General features: G+C 37.4%; 1 protein-coding gene and 1 pseudogene across 1 annotated transcript in view; both read right to left on the bottom strand.

Annotated features, from left to right (window-relative positions):
• Positions 1–18,890, bottom strand: part of LOC116105466 (probable RNA-dependent RNA polymerase 1) — a 100,368-nt gene that overhangs the window by 69,631 nt on the left and 11,847 nt on the right. The gene's annotated exons all lie outside the window — the stretch shown is intronic.
• Positions 13,686–17,051, bottom strand: LOC116105454 (annotated as a pseudogene).

Here is an 18,890-nt window from a genome sequence, read left to right on the forward strand (position 1 = left end):
AATTTTTCTACTAATTTGTGCAAATATGAACATGGTGCACTCTCAGCTCAAATTTATTCCTATTTCTGTCAATTTGCATGCCTAGGATCTTCTTTGCATCCCTAAATCTTTCATTTTGAACTCAGCACTAAGTTTTTTCTTCAATACACAAATCAAGGACCTAGACTTGCTAATTATTAACATGTCATCCACATACAATAGTAAGTACGCAGAAAGATTACCATTTAGGGCAAAGTAGAAGCAATTATCGTATTTACTCCTAATGAAACCTATACTCAGAATGAATGTGTCAAATATTTGATACCATTGCCTAGGGGATTGTTTTAGGCCGTACAAAGACTTAAGAAGAAGGCAGATATGGTTAGGGTCTTTGGATCTATGAACCCTATAGGCTGGCTCATGTAGATCTCTTCCTCAAGATCCCCTGAAGGAAAGCAGTGGCTATATCTAGTTGTTCAAGTTCTAAATCAAGGTGAGCTACTATGGAAAGCATTAACCTAATCGTTTTATACTTGACTATTAGGGAAAAGACTTCATTGAAGTCTATTCCCCTCTCTTTGGGTAAAGCCCTTGGCTAATAATGTAGCCTTATACCTGAGGGGTTCTCTGGTTGATATGCCATCCTTCAATTTGAACAACCATTTGCATTGCATTACCTTCTGTTCTTTTGGCTTTGGTACTAGAACCCAGGTTTTGTTTACCTTCAGAGACTTCATCTCAGCTTCCATGGCAGCCCTCCATTTGTCCCTTTCCTTAGAGTTTACTGCTTCATCATATGTTTCTGGTTCGATTCTCAGCAATTCAGTACCTACAAGAAGGGCAGTATAAATGAGGTCAGCATATGAAAACCTTGTGGGAATTCTTACTTGTCTCCTAGCCCTATCTCTTGCAAGTTGGTAGTCTTGCAAGTTTTCAGGCTGAGTTTCAGTATCTTCGGCTGTTTCTATCTCATCCTCTTGTTCTAGATTAGAATGTCCAATTTCTCCTCCATGTTTAGGAACAGCTTCAGTTTTCTGGATAGTTTCAGTTTCTTGCAATGGTTGGGGTTGGGCAGGAAGCTCCACCTAAATTTTTGTAGTCTCAGGCTGACTAGAACTGTCCTTTGAACTTGAGGTAGGAGCTACATCAGGATTAGTACCTTTACAGGGAAAAACACCCTCATTTAAAATCACATCTCTGCTTACTACAATTTTAACTCTAGGGAACTACTTGTCCCACAGCCTGTACCCTTTTGTTCCTTCTTGGTATCCTAAGAAGACACACTTTGTAGACCTTGGTTCAAGCTTTCCTCCAACAGTATGTGCATATGCAGTACAACCAAATACTCTTAAGTGTCTCAAATCAGGTCTTCTTCTTGTCCACATCACTTCTGGGCAGTGGAAGGGCTTCTGTTTATCAGGTAGGTTAAGGTGGTTAGGGATTCTCCCCAAAAGGAGGTGGGGAGTTTGGAGGTGACAAGCATGCATCTCACTTTATCCAGGAGGGTTCTGTTCATTCTCTCAACCACCCCATTCTATTGAGGGGTGTATTTCACAGTCTTATTCCTCAAGATCCCTTGATCACTACAGAATTTATCAAACTCTTGGTTGCAGAACTCTAACCCATTATCAATTTTGAGAACTTTAACCCTCTTATTCATCTGATTTTCAACTAAGAGTTTCCACTCCTTAAACCTTTCTAAGGCTTGATCCGTAGTCTTTAATAGGTAAACCCAAACCTTTCAATTGTAATCATCTACTAAAGACTTAAAGTAACTATTTCCCCCAAAGGTCTTAACCCTCCCAGGTCCCCACAGGTCAGAATGAATGTATTCAAGTTAACTAGTGGCTTGGTGTACTCCCTTTTGGAAACTGTTTCTATGTTGTTTTCCTAATATGCAATTTTCACAAAACTCTAGTGAAGAGACCTTATTATTTCCAAACTGACCTTGACTGTTTAGGATATCCATTCCTCTTTGACTCATGTGACCTAATCTAAGATGCCACTTTTCTGCATTTGACAGGTTGGTAGACTTAAGCACAAAGTTAAAACAATTTAAACAGAGTATGTAAAGCCCATTCTTTTTCTCTCCTTTTAGGATTAGGTTTCTATTTTTGTATATATTCAGGCATCCATTCTCTGCCTTATAGCTATAGCCTGATTCATCTAGGGTACCTAGAGATATTAGGTTTCTTTTCAGTTCTAGGATGTACCTAACTCTTGTGAGTTTAACCAGTTTACCAGTGTTAAGACTTAGAGTTATGGAGCCAATTCCTCTAACCCTACATGCATTATTGTTCCCCATATAAACAGTTTCTGAATCAGTGACTTCAAATTCCTGGAACCAGTTTCTGTTTGGGCTCATATGGAAAGAGCACCCTAAGTCCAACACCCACTCATTAGCTTTGTCAGACATTGACATTGTAAGCACCTCAGGTTCATCTACCAGGTTTTTGGTGGTGGCTAGGTTGTTCTCTGTGTTCCCTTGTTTTTGCTTTTTGATCCATTCAAAACAATTCTTTTTAATGTGACCAGCCTTATTACAGAAAAAACATTTTCTAGTTTCTTTATTCTTATTATTACCCTTCCATTTTTTCTTATTTTTATTCCCCTGATGCATAGGATTACTCTTCCCAGTCTGACTAGACTCTACCTTGGTTTTAACAAACAGGTTTGATCCATTTATTTTCTGGACTTTCAATTCTAACTCTCTAGCCTTAAGACCTACAACTATTACATCTAGGTTTGGTACAGTACCAGAGTACTGTAATACATTTTTGACTACCTGGTAGTCTTCTGGCAGTGAGTTCAAAAGGATCATTGCAAGGCTAGTATTCCTTAATTCTTCATCTGTTCCGTTTAGGATCAGAGTCATTTTTAGGAATTCATCTAAATTATCTTCTATACTCCTAGAACTATCCATTTTGTATGAAAATAAAGTGCCCTTCAGAAAAGCTAAATTTGGGGCAGACTGTATAGCATACAAGGTGTTGAGTTTACCCCATAATTCCAATGGTGATTCGATCCCATCTACCTTTCTGAGAACACTGTCGGACAGATTCAAGACTATCAGGTTGTAAGCCTCTTCATTGATCTCCTCCTTTTTTTTCAGTTTTTCCTCTGGCCACTTCTTGATGTCATCTTCCAGTGCGATTGCCACCTTATTGTGGGATAGCAGTGCCCTTATCTGTTTCTTCCAACTCCCAAAGTCAATCTTCCCATCATATTGGGAGATTTCCATTCGGGTGGAGGTGTTTGACATGGTGAGTGTTTAGATTTTGGTTGAAAAGGTTGCAGATTCAAGAATTTTGACTCGTTCTTGAATTTCAAGAAACCAAGAAAAGAAACCCTAGATTTCTACTATATATGAAATCTAAGCCCGTTCGACTTGGAACCTATGCTACGAACCCTCAATTTTGATTTGAAACCCAAAATTGAGAAATCCCCAATTTTGGTTGAAAAACCCTAAAAAATTTGAGAAACCCTAAAATTTCAGATCAAAAAATTAGACTCTGATTTCTTCTCTCTCAATCCTCTTTCCTACACTCTGATACCACTGTTATAACTACGCACACTAAATCAACCAAAAATAACAGCAAATCACACAGCACAAATCCAACAGAATACACAGACACAACACACCAAGATTTACCGTGGTTCACTTGCTTAGTGTGAGCAAGCTACGTCCACGTTGAGCTCGAGAACCCAACGAGCTCGCTGCACTACATTGATCAAGATTACAGTACACACTTCTTCTCAAGATTAAACCCTTTCCCAATCCTTTCAGAACCCGTAACACCCTAGAAACACAAATCTAGTATCCCAAATACACTATCAATCCTAGCACCTTCAAGTGGCCTGCAAACCAGCCACTCAACTTCCAGTTACAAGATTCAAGATCAAAAACAAAACCCAAACCCTAACAGATACAGTTTTGTTTGACAGAGAAGAGAAAAACACAAATTGGTTCAATCGCACGATTTAGACTGTTTGTCTGCTTTTATACCGTTGACTATCAGACTGCTTTCCCACCGTTGGATCCTCAGCTAGCCAACGAATAGGATTGATCTTTACTTGGCTTAAAACGACGTTGCTCCACTTAATGATGAAATGTCATCGTATAAAGCCATCACACTAACATGAACCTTGAACCTTAAGAGAAAGAATACTCTAAGAAATTCAAATTAAGAATGAAATAAAAGATCAAAATGTTAGATTTATTTACTCAAGAAAGAGTATTATATAATGAAGGATTTCTTGCTCAACAATATAATGTCACATCAGCCAACAAGAGGTTGACCAATGTTTGTCCAAATAAGGAAAGTATTCATTCTTTTTTGTTTGGACCACAAAACAAATCGGGAAAGATAACTTATTCCTTAAGACCACTTAAGGATATTATGACACATTTAAAAGGTCCTAAATATCAAGAGACAAAGATAAACAATATCTTTTTCACTTTATTAGACATGCAACTCATGTTGGGTTGCAAAATATTTGAAGCAAGAGTGTAAGCACAGACCATTGTGCACACACACTCGAAACAAAATAAGCCAAGACGCAAGTCTAGCAAACAGTGTGTACTAAGAACTGATGTGCACACACACAACATATGAAACAAGCCAAATAAAAGGATTGATAGCTAGTGTGCACAACACAACTCATAAGTTTTACAAAAATGAATATTCTACGCAAACAACTTCCAGCAAGAGAGAAGAATATAAATTAAATAAATGCGCCAGTGTAACACATGGTCCCTTAACTTATACTAGCTACTTGACTTGTTACATGCACAGCTTTTCTTTTGGATACGGGTTGACTTCTGCTCTTCTCTAATCTCGGATGCTTCTTGGCTATATTTCAAGTGTCCAGATTTATGGAATGATCATGAATTAGCAGTACTATTTAATTAATTAATTAAGCATAATATTAAAGCATACGACATGTAGTAAATTACAATTCATTTTTATTGTATATACACGCCAACGGCATCATGGCATCGGCGTATTGCAACTGCACCAACCCTCAAGTACCCGCATCAGGTTTGGCATAGGTGCATATAGGCTAAATTTTTATGTAGTATTGACATAGGTAAATTTTCCTATAGTGGTATAAGAATCGTGTGTCTACATATATATAGAGTAATTCTCTAGTCATGAAGTCCTAAGACCATACTGAAACATCATTGAATTCATCAGTAATGAGCTGAATTGATCCAATAGTATCTAAGTACGGTCATGATAAAACTAATGTTACGATGTCCTGACTTGTTGCATTTCATGGTATTTGGATCGTCTTTAGGCAATTCTTCTGGGCTTAATTCATGTTAATTGTTAATTTTTTTTTTTTTGGGTTAAGAAAAAGATTATTGAACCTTTTATGTTGCAATTCATCTTCTAGAGAGTAATACTGCTAATAAACACAAATTTACAAGTGCTGATGACTGCTGCACGATCATGACAATAATAAGTTCTAAATGATGTTGGTTACCCAAAAAAAATTCTAAATGATGTTACAATTGCAAGAAAACTAGACGTGAAATCTTTGTTGTCTTCTGCACATCCAACAAACACGATTCGCCTTGTAGCTAGATTGCGGTTGTGCAGTTGAACCAAATACCGTTAATACCATGCAAGATTTAATAGAAACCATTAAGCAGACGTACAAATCCCGGTGACCTGATTCTGAAATGCCCGAATTTCAAGTCTTCTTCAACGATCAATGCTACAAAGATTTCAACACTCTCTTTACGTCTCTCCCCCAAGAAACACGATACTTTGTAGCTGGAGTTCCAGGCTCTTTCCACAAACGGTTGTTTAGAGAATCTTTTCTCCATGTAGTGCATGTCTCTCATGCGCTTCATTGGCTGTCGCCTGTCGAAGGCGCCAGAAGAGTTGCTAGGCAGGAGTTCTGGTGCGTGGAACAAAGGCAAGATTCACTATGCCTTTGCTCCGAAAGAAGTTTTGAATGCGTATGCAAATCAATTTGCTGGAGATTTGGAGAGCTTTTTGAATGCTAGAGCTAAAGAAATTGTGCCTGGAGGCATCATAGTTATCAGCAATCCAAGTATCCCAGATGAAATGCCTTTCTATCGCAAAATGGTTTGATGTATGATTGTATGGGTTCCATATTCAACGATATGGTAAAAGAGGTAAGTTCAATTTTAATGGATTCACTTGTTTTTCTTTCTAAATACTTGACGAGATTGTTAGAAATTTTCTTGATTGTGGGTTAACATTAATTATAATTTTTTTTAATCAAAACCAGTAAATATATAATCCAAATGAGATATCTTGAAGGACTTTTTGTGATCGTTTCAAGATTGTCCAATACATTTCATTATAATAATCTGAGTAAACGATTAGTATGGGCTTGAGCCTTTAATGGGAGGACCCAATAAACTAATATTAAATTGGTTAGGTCTCCTTTCTAAGCGCTAATTGAATTACTAAACCTCATTCAATAGTTGTTATTTGGTGCGTGTGTTATTGGAAAGACAGATGTTGTAAAATCCCCTCACAGATTCTAAGCAAACACCAACACAATCAAGCAATCAAAGCAGAATAAAATCATATCCAACACAGTATTTACCGTGGTTCACTTGTTCAAGATTGAACAAGCTATGTCCACGTTGAGCTGCAGAATATGGATGCTCGCTAAACTTACTATTATTATCAAGAAAGATTACAAGCACTCAATCACTCTTCCCTCACAAGATTTCCTATCAAGAACTAACCAGGCTTCGAACTAATACTGATAAATCTACAACCCAAAAACAGAGAAATCAACACCAGATTCTCAACTCCACAAAGAAACGCAACTCTAATAGATAGGTTATCAGTAGATTTACACACACACAAAGCCCTAATCTTGAACCCTAACCAAGCAATTTTGGGGAAGATTTCAATCGAGAGAGAGACTGTCGCGAATGGAAAAACTTCAGCTTTTATAGGTTTGACCAATCTTCGGTTTTCAGCCGTCAGATCTATAACAAACCAATGGTCCAGATGCAGAGTACACTTAAGCCAATACGACAGCGTATAAGGCTTCACACATAACAATCTCCACCTTGAAGCCTTATCCCTTACTCAGACAGCAACATACAGGTGCAGCAAGCAATTCTCATACTCCTTCTTAGCTCTTTTGAGTTTAGTTGATATGAAGAAGGTTCAAGCAGTGCTTGAACTTTGCAGCAGTCACAACTTTAGTTCCCATATCATATGGGTTTTCTTCAGTTGGAATTTTCAGTAGCCTCGGACTTCCTTTTGAGATTTGATCTCGGACAAAATGGTACTTGCTTTCCACATGTTTCATCCTCTTATGATATACGGGGTTCTTACTTAGATGAATGGCACTTTGACTGTCAGAGTACACAGTCACAAGGCCATCCATCAGGTTTGCCTCTTTCAAGATCCCCTGTAGCCATATTGCCTCCTTGAATGCATCAGTCACTACCACATACTCAGCTTCTATTGTGGACAGTGCCACCAAGGGTTAAAGTTGGGATTTCCAGCTGATGCAGTTTCCTCCTAAGGTAAAATAGTAAGTTGTGGTAGACTTCCTTGAATCTCGATCTCTTGCAAAATCAGAGTCCACATACCGAACAAGATCAAGTGTAGGGGTTCTTTTGCAAAAATCTAATCCAACATGCATTGTAGTGTTAATGTATCTTAATAACCATTTTAAAGCAACCTAGTGTTCTATTCTTGGATTTGACATAAACCTACTTAATAGAGATATGGCAAAGGAAAGATCAGGCCTAGTGCTTATCATGGAATACATAACAGATCCTATGACACTAGAATAGGGTATATTTTCCATTTTAATCCTGTCTGCATCAGTTTTGGGTGACTGCATTTTGCCTAGTGTAAAATGTCCTACTAAAGGTAAGTTAACAGCTTTAGCACCAGTCATTCCAAACCTAGATATCAGTTTCTGCAAATATGGCAATTGATGAAGCTTCAATCTATTAGACTTTCTATTCCTATCAATCATCATCCCTAAGATATTTTTTGCTGACCCTAGGTCTTTCATATCAAACTCAGTGCTCAATTTTGCTTTTAGTTCTTCTATGTGAGATTTAGACTTGCTTATTAACAACATGTCATCTACGTACAATAGTAAATATATTGGCATGTTACTAGTACAGGAAAAATAAATGCAGTTATCATATGCACTCCTAATGAACCCAATTCTCACTATAAATGAGTCAAACCTCTTATACCATTGTCTAGAGGATTGTTTGAGTCCATACAAGGACTTATGCAGTAAATAAGCATGATCAGGCATGTTTCTATCCCTAACCCCATTGATTGACTCATATTTATTTTCTCTTCCAATTCACCATGCAAAAACGCAGTTTTAACATCCAACTATTCCAATTCTAGGTCATAATCAATCACTATAGCTAGCATTAGCCTAATTGTTTTAAATTTAACCACAGGAGAGAAAATTTCTATAAAATCAATACCTGCCCTTTGTATGAAGCCCTTTGCCACCAATCTGGCTTTGTATCTTGGAGGATCTAAGCTTGTTAGGCCTTCTTTTAGTTTGTAGAGCCATTTGCAATCTATTAGTTTCTGGTCAAGAGGTTTTGGGACCAGAGTCCAAGTTTTGTTCTATTTTAAGGACATCATCTCCTTCTTCATGGCTTCCAGCCATTTTTTACTATCTTTTGAGCTCATGGCTTCTTGGTATGTCTCTAGTTTAGACCTTAATGTCTCTACCCCAACAACTAGGGTAGTGTAAATCAAATTAGCATAACTGTATCTGTTTGGGGGTCTTATCTCTCTTCTGACCTTGTCTCTTGGTAACTAGTATTCTGACAAGTTTTCATTCTGGTCTTCATCATTGTTTTTAGGCTGATCATCTTCTTCATATTGGTCACCAGTGTTTGACAGTGTGGGACTTTGTGGTTGAGTAGCTTCAGATTATTCAAACTGTTCTGTCAAAATTGGTGGCTCCACCTCAAACTGAGATCTCTCTGTTTGATCAGGCAATTCAAGATCTGTTCTTGGGCAACCTGCATTGTCAGTAGAAGTTTTGCAAGGAAACATGGTCTCATTAAAGACTACATCCTAACTAATTATGACTCTAATTCCTGGTACATCCCTTTCCCACAATCTGTAACCTTTGGTCCCTTCCTAGTACCCTAGGAAGACACATTTAAGGGACCTAGGTTCTAACTTACCTTCTCTAGTGTGTGCATATGCTGCACAGCCAAAGACCCTTAGATGGATGAGATTTGGTCTCCTCCTTGACCATTTCTCTTCAGGACACTTAAAACCTATTGAATTAGATGGGCTCCTATAGGCTGTTGTGGTTAGAGCTTCTCCCCAGAAGGTTTTGGGTAGTCCAACAGTGAAAATAAGACTCCTAACCCTTTCTAGGAGAGTCCTATTCATCCTCTCTGCGACCTCATTCTGATGTGGAGTTGCCCTGGCTGTTCTATGCCTTAGCAGCCCCTGATTTAGGCAGTAAGTATTCAACTCTAAGTTACAGAAATCCAACCCATTATCAGTCCTAAGAGTTTTGACTTTTCTATCTACTGTGTTTCAACCAGGGTTTTCCAACCTTTGAACTTGGTTAAAGCCACATCTTTAGACTTGAGAAGGTATACTCATACCTTCCTACTGTAATCGTCCACAATGGAGAGGAAGCATATGTTTCATCCATGTGACTTTACCTTTTTAGGACCCCAAAGATCTGCATGTACATAATCTAGACAGTTTGCAACAAGGTGAGTTCCTTTGTGGAAACTCATCCTGTGATGTTTCCCAAGAATACAGGTTTCACAAAAATTTAAAGCAGTCACAATGTCATTACCAAAATAACCCTGTTGTTTTAATGCATTCATACCATTCTGGCCTATATGGCCTAACCTCAAGTGCCATCTTTCTGCAGCAGATATGTTAGTAGAAAGTAAAACAGAATTAGAAACCTCAGGATAGTATTGCCCACACAGGATATAAAGCCCATTTTTCTTAACCCCTTTTATCAACACATTCCCATTCTTGTAGACTTCCATACAGCCATTTTGTGCTTTATAAGAACAGCCTGATTCATCTAAGGTTCCCAAGGAAATTAGGTTACGTTTTAGTTCAGGTATATACCTAACCCTAGTGAGCAATACTAGCTTACCATTATTCAGCCTAATGGTTATATCCCTTATTCCTTGAACCTCACAGGAGTGATTATTCCCCATAAAAACAGTTTCTTGTTCCCCAGTTTTAAGCCTTTGAAACCAGTCTTTGTTTGGGCTCATGTGAAAGGTGCAGCCAGTGTCTAGCACCCACTCATTGCTTCTAGATGTATTAGAAATTGTGAGGGCTTCAGATATTTCTAAGTTGCTACTAAAGCTAGCTAGGTTTGTTTCTGTGCTGGCCTATTTGTTCTTTTTAATCCATTGATAGCAGTTTCTCTTAAGATGCCTTGTTTTGTTACAGAAAAAACACTTCCTAGATTCCCCCTTAGGTCTCCCATTACCTTTACTATTCTTTTTGTTTTTAGGGCCTACATTTCTCTAATGGTTCTTACCAGTCTCTTTACCAGGTTATCCAACTTCAAATTTCCCTTTCATAAACAAATTGCTACCATTACGCTTTTGAATCTTTAATTCTAATTCCCTAGATTTTAGCCCAAAGACAACTAGGTCCACACTGGGTACTGTTCCACTATACTGAAGGGCATTCTTTACCACTAAGTATTCCTCTCGTAGGGAATTTAACATGATCATGGCTAAGCTGGAATCTCCTAGTTCTTGGTCAGTACCTTTTAGGGTTAGGGTCATTTTTAGGAATTCATCCAAGTTCTCATCTAGGGATTTAGCTAAGTCCATTTTATAAGAAAATAATGCGCCTTTCAAGAAACCTAAGTTAGGAGCAGATTTAAGAGCATATAGAGACTCGAGTTTACCCTAGAGTGGAATCGGAGATTCCAAGCCATCCACCTCTCGAAGCACGGTGTCTGACAAGTTCATGATGATCAAGTTGTACGCTTCTTCATCCACCTCTGCCTTCTTCTTTTTCTTTTCTTCCAGCCATTTGGATTCATCTTTCTCCAGTGCGATTCCAACCTTGTTGTGGGATAGCAAGGCCTTCATTTTCTTTTTCCAGGTGTTGAAATCTATTTTCCCTTCATATTGGGAAATCTCCATGTGCATGATACTCATAATTTTTTGAGTTCGAAAAACCAAACCCTAAGAAACTAAGATTGTGTTTAGTTGACTTGATTTACTGAGGATTTTGGAGGGATTTGACAGTGTTTAGAGCTTTAGGACTATCACGGTACTAATTAATCGAAAAGCCCTAAAATATTTCGAAACCCTAAATTGAATTCCCAAATCAAGAAACCCTAGAGTTTCAATTCGTTTTGAGAAACCCTAAACACGGCTCTGATACCACTGTTGTAAAATCCCCTCACAGATTCTAAGCAAACACCAACACTATCAAGCAATCAAAGCAGAATAAAATCATATCCAACACAGTATTTACTGTGGTTCACTTTCAAGATTGAACAAGCTACGTCCACGTTGAGCTCCAGAATATGGATGCTCGCTGCACTTACTATTATTATCAAGAAAGATTACAAGCACTCAATTATTCTTCCCTCACAAGATTTCCTATCAAGAACTAACCAGGCTTCGAACTAATACTGATAAATCTACAACCCAAAAACAGAGAAATCAACACTAGATTCTCAACTCCACAAAGAAACGCAACTTTAATGGACAGGTTATCAGCAAATTTACACACACACACAAAGCCCTAATCTTGAACCCTAACCAAGCAATTTTGGGGAAGATTTCAATCGAGAGAGAGACTGTCGCGAATGGAAAAACTTCAGCTTTTACAGGTTTGACCAGTCTTCGGTTTTCAGCCTTCAGATTTGTAACAAACCAACGGTCCAGATGCAGAGTACACTTAAGCCAATACGACAGCGTATAAGGCTTCACACATAATAGAAGACCTACGCTTTCCGTCGCTTCTATAAAAACTGCCGCTTCTTTTGTAAAGGAATTCAAGAATAAAAAATTATGACACAAACAAGTTTGTTTATAACCTTAAATTATTGATTATGCATACTATAATCTATGTGTTGATCTTTTGACATATTGTTGATTATAACTGGATTTTATTCTTATTGATTGATTAAATGTTGATAGAATTCATGTTTAATTTTCTTACAGAGATAGCTAGAACTTAAAAGACTCAACAATCTCTCCTTAAATGAGATCTAACACAAATAAAAAAGATTAACCTAAGTAGTGATGAGCATGGGTAGCGGGTAGAACCGGAACCGGCAGGCAGAACCGTAATCTACCCGAAACCAACATTGTACGGGTAGAACCGGAATCTACCCGGAATTGACATTGTACAAGTAGGTTTTGATTCCAATTTTTTGGAACCGTTAATGTGTGAGTCCGATTTCGGTTCCTATATGTGTAGGAATCGAAACCGGAACTGGAACTAGAACCTGTGATGGCTACCCCAGTGAGTAACCGCCCCAGTACCCTGAATGAAACCTATCTTGGAACCGAGTTCGGGTACCCGAGTAGCAACTTGTATTGGAACCTGGATTTAAATGAAATATCAGTAAAGAATTGGGGATCTTTGTAATTTTACATATAAAAAATTTAAAATGGCCAAATGGGATTAAATGTTATATAAAAAATTATAGTGTAACAAAAACAATAACCTAATCAAATATATATACAATTAATTATACATATATACTTCACCATATAAAAAAACTTTAATATATTATAATAACCTAATCAAATTAANTGAGTAGTAGTGGCTATTACAGTCCCTTATGCAAATGTTGTGGGGTCACTGATGTATGCCATGATTAGTACTAGGCCAGACCTAGCCTTTGCCATTTCCATGTTAAGCAGGTATATGTCCAATCCTGGTATGGAACATTGGACTGCTCTAAAATAGATGCTAAAGTATATAAACAATACTGTTTGTGTTGGGCTTGAATACTGTAAAAGAAATACTGCACTTGATCTGGTTGGTTTTGTAGATGCTGATTTTGCAGGTGATAAGGATTCCAGAAAATCAACAACTGCATATTACTTCACACTGGATGGAAATTGTATAAGCTGGAAATCACAGTTGCAGCCTATCGTAGCACTATCTTCAACAGAATCAGAGTACATTATAGTAACTGATGCAGTTAAAGAAGCCTTATGGCTGAAAGGTATTCTGACAGAAGTAAAACTAATTGGTGGAAAGGTTACAGTGTACTCAGACAGTCAGAGTGTGATCCACCTAAGCAAAAATCCAGTGTATCACGAAAGAACAAAACACGTGGATGTCCGTTATTACTTCGTGAGGGACCAAGTTGCAAATGGAGTCATTGAACTGAAGAAGGTACCCACAGAAGAAAATCCAGCAGATATGGGCACCAAAATTATCACTCCAGCTAAGTTCAAGCACTTCTTGAACTTGCTGTTTATCAAGTAATCTTGAGTTATAAATAGCTATGATAGAATGGGACAGTGCAAGTTGCACAAAGAGTCTGTTTCCAGTGCTTCCAAGGTGGAGATTGTTAAATATGGAAGCCTGAAACAGCGTCGTTTAAGTAACATTAATACGGCGTCGTTTTAGGCATATTAACGTGGACGAATTCAGACCACAGGATGCACTCCAGATCTAACGGCCAGGATCAATCACGAAGTCAAACCATATATAAGTGCATGTTCATTCAGTTTTGGCAGAGTGATATACAGTCGTTAGGGTTCTCTGTGTCGGCTCTTTCTTTGTGTTAGGGTTGAGATTCTTCATACCAGATTGTGAGATTAAATCAGTTGAGTGATTAGGGGTTTTAATCATTCAAGTGAGAGTGTTGTTCTCTCGGGTTAGGGATATTCAGAGAGTATCTTATAAGGCTGGTTGCTGTTGTAATCGGGTAGATCTGGTGAGTGTTGAATCTGTGTAATCTTGACTGTTTCTGGAAATCGAAGTGCAGCGAGCTCATACCGTTCTTGAGCTCAACGTGGATGTAGCTTATCCATAAAAGGATAAGTGAACCATAGTAAATCGTGGCTTGTCTGTGTGTTTGATTTTGTGGTGTTTTCTTGTTTCTTGGTGTGATTGTTTTGTGTTGATAGATCAGTATTAAGTTTTCGGCTATAACACTTCCCGAACATTCATTTGTATGAGGTCTAGGAATGTAAATCAGTTTTGAATGTCAGTTAAATGCAAAATTTCTGAGCAGTTCATTAATTTGACTCGTTACTCTATTATTAATAAACAGCAGAAAGACACATAGTATTACCATTCAAAAAAATATTACCATTCAAAAAAATAAATCGTGCCAAATTTGAACGTTGCAATATGAAGTACAGAAAGTAAATCCTAAGTTTCCCAAATGAAGGCATTTGTAAATTTGAACGTTACAAAAATTGATTCAAGTGTGTGTCAAATTCCACATGGCATAGCTTGTAAGACTTGACAGAGTGATACAATGAGAAGGGATACCAACCGTTTCAAAGTTTAATCTATTATAAACATGTTAAGTTGTTTTATCGACAATTAGGTATTTTTACAACAGACCAATTACCCACATACATAAAACCTTGCAAATTTTGTGACATGCTCCACAAGGTGATAGTTTAGATATTCAAAAGTGTCATGTAACACCATCAAGTGGAAAACTAGAAAGTCTTCAGTCAACAAACACATAAAATGGAAGTAGATTTTCATGTAAAGTTATCCACAAGGTTGACTGAAGATACTTTCATTTTTGTTTAGTTGACAATGGGCATACGATCAGGATGCACCAGTTGTTTAACAAGGATATCTATATAACTATTTGAAAAAAATTCCAGATACACACCACAACATTCTAAACCATGAAGTTGAAAGTTATACCTCTTTCCTTTCTGTGGGAATACTACACAATCCACCATATAGTACAAAGCTGGCACATTCACCGCCCTTAAAACACGAACATCGCCTGGGTGCAAGCAAGGGTTTTTTGCAACAACGAACCTCTCCCTCAATAACATAATACTGCTGAGATGCAGCTTTAGAGAATTGCACAAACACCTGCCCATAATCTAAGGTTCTGGTTTCGTCCAGACATCCCATCATAGATCTTCCATTTTGAACAAATATCCTTGTTTTAGTCCGCAACTCCAGCAACTTTGATGCCCGGAATATTTGTAGCATCATAGAAAGGAAGGGTTCAGCATCTGGCTTATAACCGCACAAGAACATTTCCTTGAGAATGTTAGTATTTTCTCCAGGCGACATCAACTCCAGAGCCTCCTGTGCTCGTAGCGGATCTGTTAATATAGCATTCAGTTGATCTACAGCTTCTCTTTGTTTCTTCTCAAAAACTTTATCATGAACACCGAGGGTAGAGAAAAGAGTAATCAGCTGACGATTCAGAAAACAAGGCTGATATTTGCTCCATGCCAAAACATCCAGTTTCATGATGTCTGAATGATACTTGCACATACTTCTCCTCAATGATAATTTTTTTGTTGAAGTTGGGTCAACGGCCACCACGCCTTTGTATCCACCAAATCGAATCTGAAAGGCAGATGGAGGACGATCTTCAATACCACATTTTTGGGCCACTGTCCTTGCAAACTCAACAGAAATTTTCCCAATACCATCGGAAAATACATATTTAGTTCCACCTGTTATAACCTCTACATCAGGAATGACCTGAATGACATCCTCACGAACACTAAGAGTTTCAGTTGATGAACCAAAGGATTGACCAAGTCTGGCAGCATACTTCGCCACATTCCTTATTTGACGAAAATTTCCCATCCACTCCCTTATATGTGCAGCAGTGACCCCATCTGTAGAAGCAAACATCCAAGCAGAGTTTTCTCGCAATTGACTAGATGAAAAAGCAAGAAATTCAAATTTCTTATCACCAATAACTACACCATTTTGTAGGGTTGAGAGGATCCTTGTGTAAATTCCAGTTCTCCTATGCTCATTTGCAGAAGATGAACGTGGAGCTACAGCTATTGAATGGATTTTATCTAAATCCTCATCAATGAAAGAAATACGAAGAAAATTGTCTATATAATCTCTGTAGTGACGAAGTACACGATTCGAGACATTAACCTCTGGACCACAAAAATAAACTTTACAAGGTGTTACTTGGATTCTGTGTACATATACCCAACTGCCATCCAAAGTTATAGCAGGTGATCTTGGCCTATTCCTGGTTGTGAGGTATTTTTGGTACTGTTCAGTGAGCCACCTTGAAGGTTCATAGCAACATTCTTTTATTTGATAAAGTTTATCAAGAGCATGTTCTATACAGGCCTTGTTGATTCTACTTGGGTCAACCAACCGATAAAAATCAGAATCCAGTGCTAGTCCGGCGAGAGACCCATTTTGAACCAACAAATTGATCTTAAACAAGATCTCATGTGGCAAGTAAATTCCAAAGGGAGGGCCAACGATTGGAACCAAACTCCGATTGCAAGAATACGCAGAACCTATTTCCAAATCAAACCAGCCATCACTTTCTTTATATAGCAATGAATTATCGTCAATGATCAAAATTAGAAAAGCAACCTGAATCAGAAGATACTTTGCTCTTTGATGGCATGGACGATGGAGTTCTATCTGCCAAATATTTTCGTAAGAGAGCTCAAGCCTGTATTCTACTCGTTGATAAGACAGATAAAAATTTAATTTTCGCATTCCGATACCAAAATTCACATAAACATCCACCCCTCTCCAGAGAACAGCAAATGTTTCATTTGAGATCTGACAGCCAAAATGCAGCATTATTTTTTCCATGCTATGCATAAAGGTTCTCGGTTTCGGCACAATATCATGCTCCATTTGCTGAGCATTGAGATATGAACTCCCATACCATAGGCGTTGTCTAGCCAAAGAGATGATAGATTCAGCACTTCTATTGGTTGTGAATTGGACAATAGCATACGCTCTTGGACCACCACCTTTTGCTTTCCTAACTTTAATAGCATAAACAGTTCCTTCACCTGTAAGTGACTCCAGGTATGTCTTTACTGCTTCTGCAGTAACACTACATGGGAATCCATATACCTGAATTGTTTTACCCATAAATGAAGTACACATAATATAAAGCACCAAAACTCAGGAAAAATAACGAACAAAAAAAATGAAAGAAATAAAAGATGGTTGAATTTATCTTTCTCATAGTCACTGCGACTTAGGCATACCGTGTGTAGGAATTCTGAAACAAACCAAATTTATATATAAGTTTGAATAATACTTTGGTTATTAACATATTTTACTAATTAGTGTACTAACTTAAAGCATAATACGGGTACCATATGCATAGTACGGGTACTATATGTGATTTTAACCTACGTATGGTACCCGTATTATGTGTGATTTTAACAAAGGTTAGTACACTGGTTAGTAAAATCTGTTAGTACCCATAACATTACTCTATAAGTTTTGCATCCAAAACCCCAATTTCCCAAATTAATATCGGTAAACACTATTTCTGAGTAAAGAAGGAATCTTGCAGGGGTACAGGAGCAACCCCTGCAATGTGTATTTGCAACATGTTAACACCTTAAATCCCACTATCCCCAATCAAGTCCTCTCAATGTAAAATAAGTATTCAAAAACAAGAAGGAAAATTGTTGACCTTAACATTCTCAAGGAGGTAATAAGATCCATAGGTCAAACTTTCAGTTACTTATTTGGGGAAGCACCAATTAAAAATAAGATCTAAAATCTAGTCATATTTTAACTTCAATCATTCCACAGAAAAAGAAACTTATGAAAAATCACAGAAGGTAGTCTTGTGTGTGTGTGCGTGTGTGTGTATAAACATGACCAGCAATCTTATATGAATTCATTTTCTACTCAGAAGGAAAATCAAATTGATGCTGATGTGCCTGCATTTCTCATCAGTAGTGATTTTGAAAAGATAAGCTTGCGATTAAATCAAAACAAGAAATTTACCATAAAAGTGGGCACAGATAAAATTATATACCATAAAATTAAAACATCTACATTCTTCACTAATCCAAGCAAAAATGTTACATCCATCATGGGTTCAATAAATGTGGAAATTTTATGTAACAAAACAAACACTCCTGAAACAAATAAAAGAAAAGAACAGAAACTAGAAAAAAATTTAAAATAGTAACATTGAACATCAAATTAACAACAAAATATTAATTCTAAAATATGGCATTATGTTAATATACAATACATACTTGTAATTATTATCATTTTTCTTTTATAGATAGTCGAGTAACATCATCGAGCCACTCTATAATAACACTCCCCCTCATTCATGAATCATGCATACAACAAAAGAATTTTTCTGTTTTGCCATCCTGGTAACATTATCGAGACTTGTATTGGAGATTACTGGGGTTAAGTCATCTTATATTACTTGATTACCATGTTTGGTTGTCAAGTAATATAAAATGCTAGTAATTTTCAAATATCAATAGCAGTTATTATTGGTAATATTTAAGGTAATCTGATTACCTCTGTTTTCTTAGATATTCTAAGATTATCAGGGTTATCTTTTTTTTGTTACAATTCTATCCCTTATAAATAAAATTTTATGACAATAATGCCCTTATTTTTAAATTTATTTACATGAATATGGCTTTTACTATTTTACCCCCAAATAATTAACTTTTTGGACAAAATTACCCTTGAATTCAAAACAAATTACAGCCTACCCAAGCCACCACCCCCAGCCACCTGCTGTCGCCTGCCGTTGGTAACAACCGTCGTCATCGCAATGGTGCACGGAAGGCCGAAAATGGTAGTCGTGCACCGATATGGCTAGATCTGGCCGTTGACAGCCATATCTAATCTAGCCGTTAATGGCCAAATCCATCATCGATCTGGTCGTTAACAGCCAGATCCGTTGATCTGGCCGCTGTCAAGTCTGGCCATTTCCGG

Source organism: Pistacia vera, unplaced genomic scaffold (assembly GCF_008641045.1).
Source record: "Pistacia vera cultivar Batoury unplaced genomic scaffold, PisVer_v2 Contig5, whole genome shotgun sequence".
Taxonomy (NCBI): Eukaryota; Viridiplantae; Streptophyta; class Magnoliopsida; order Sapindales; family Anacardiaceae; genus Pistacia; species Pistacia vera.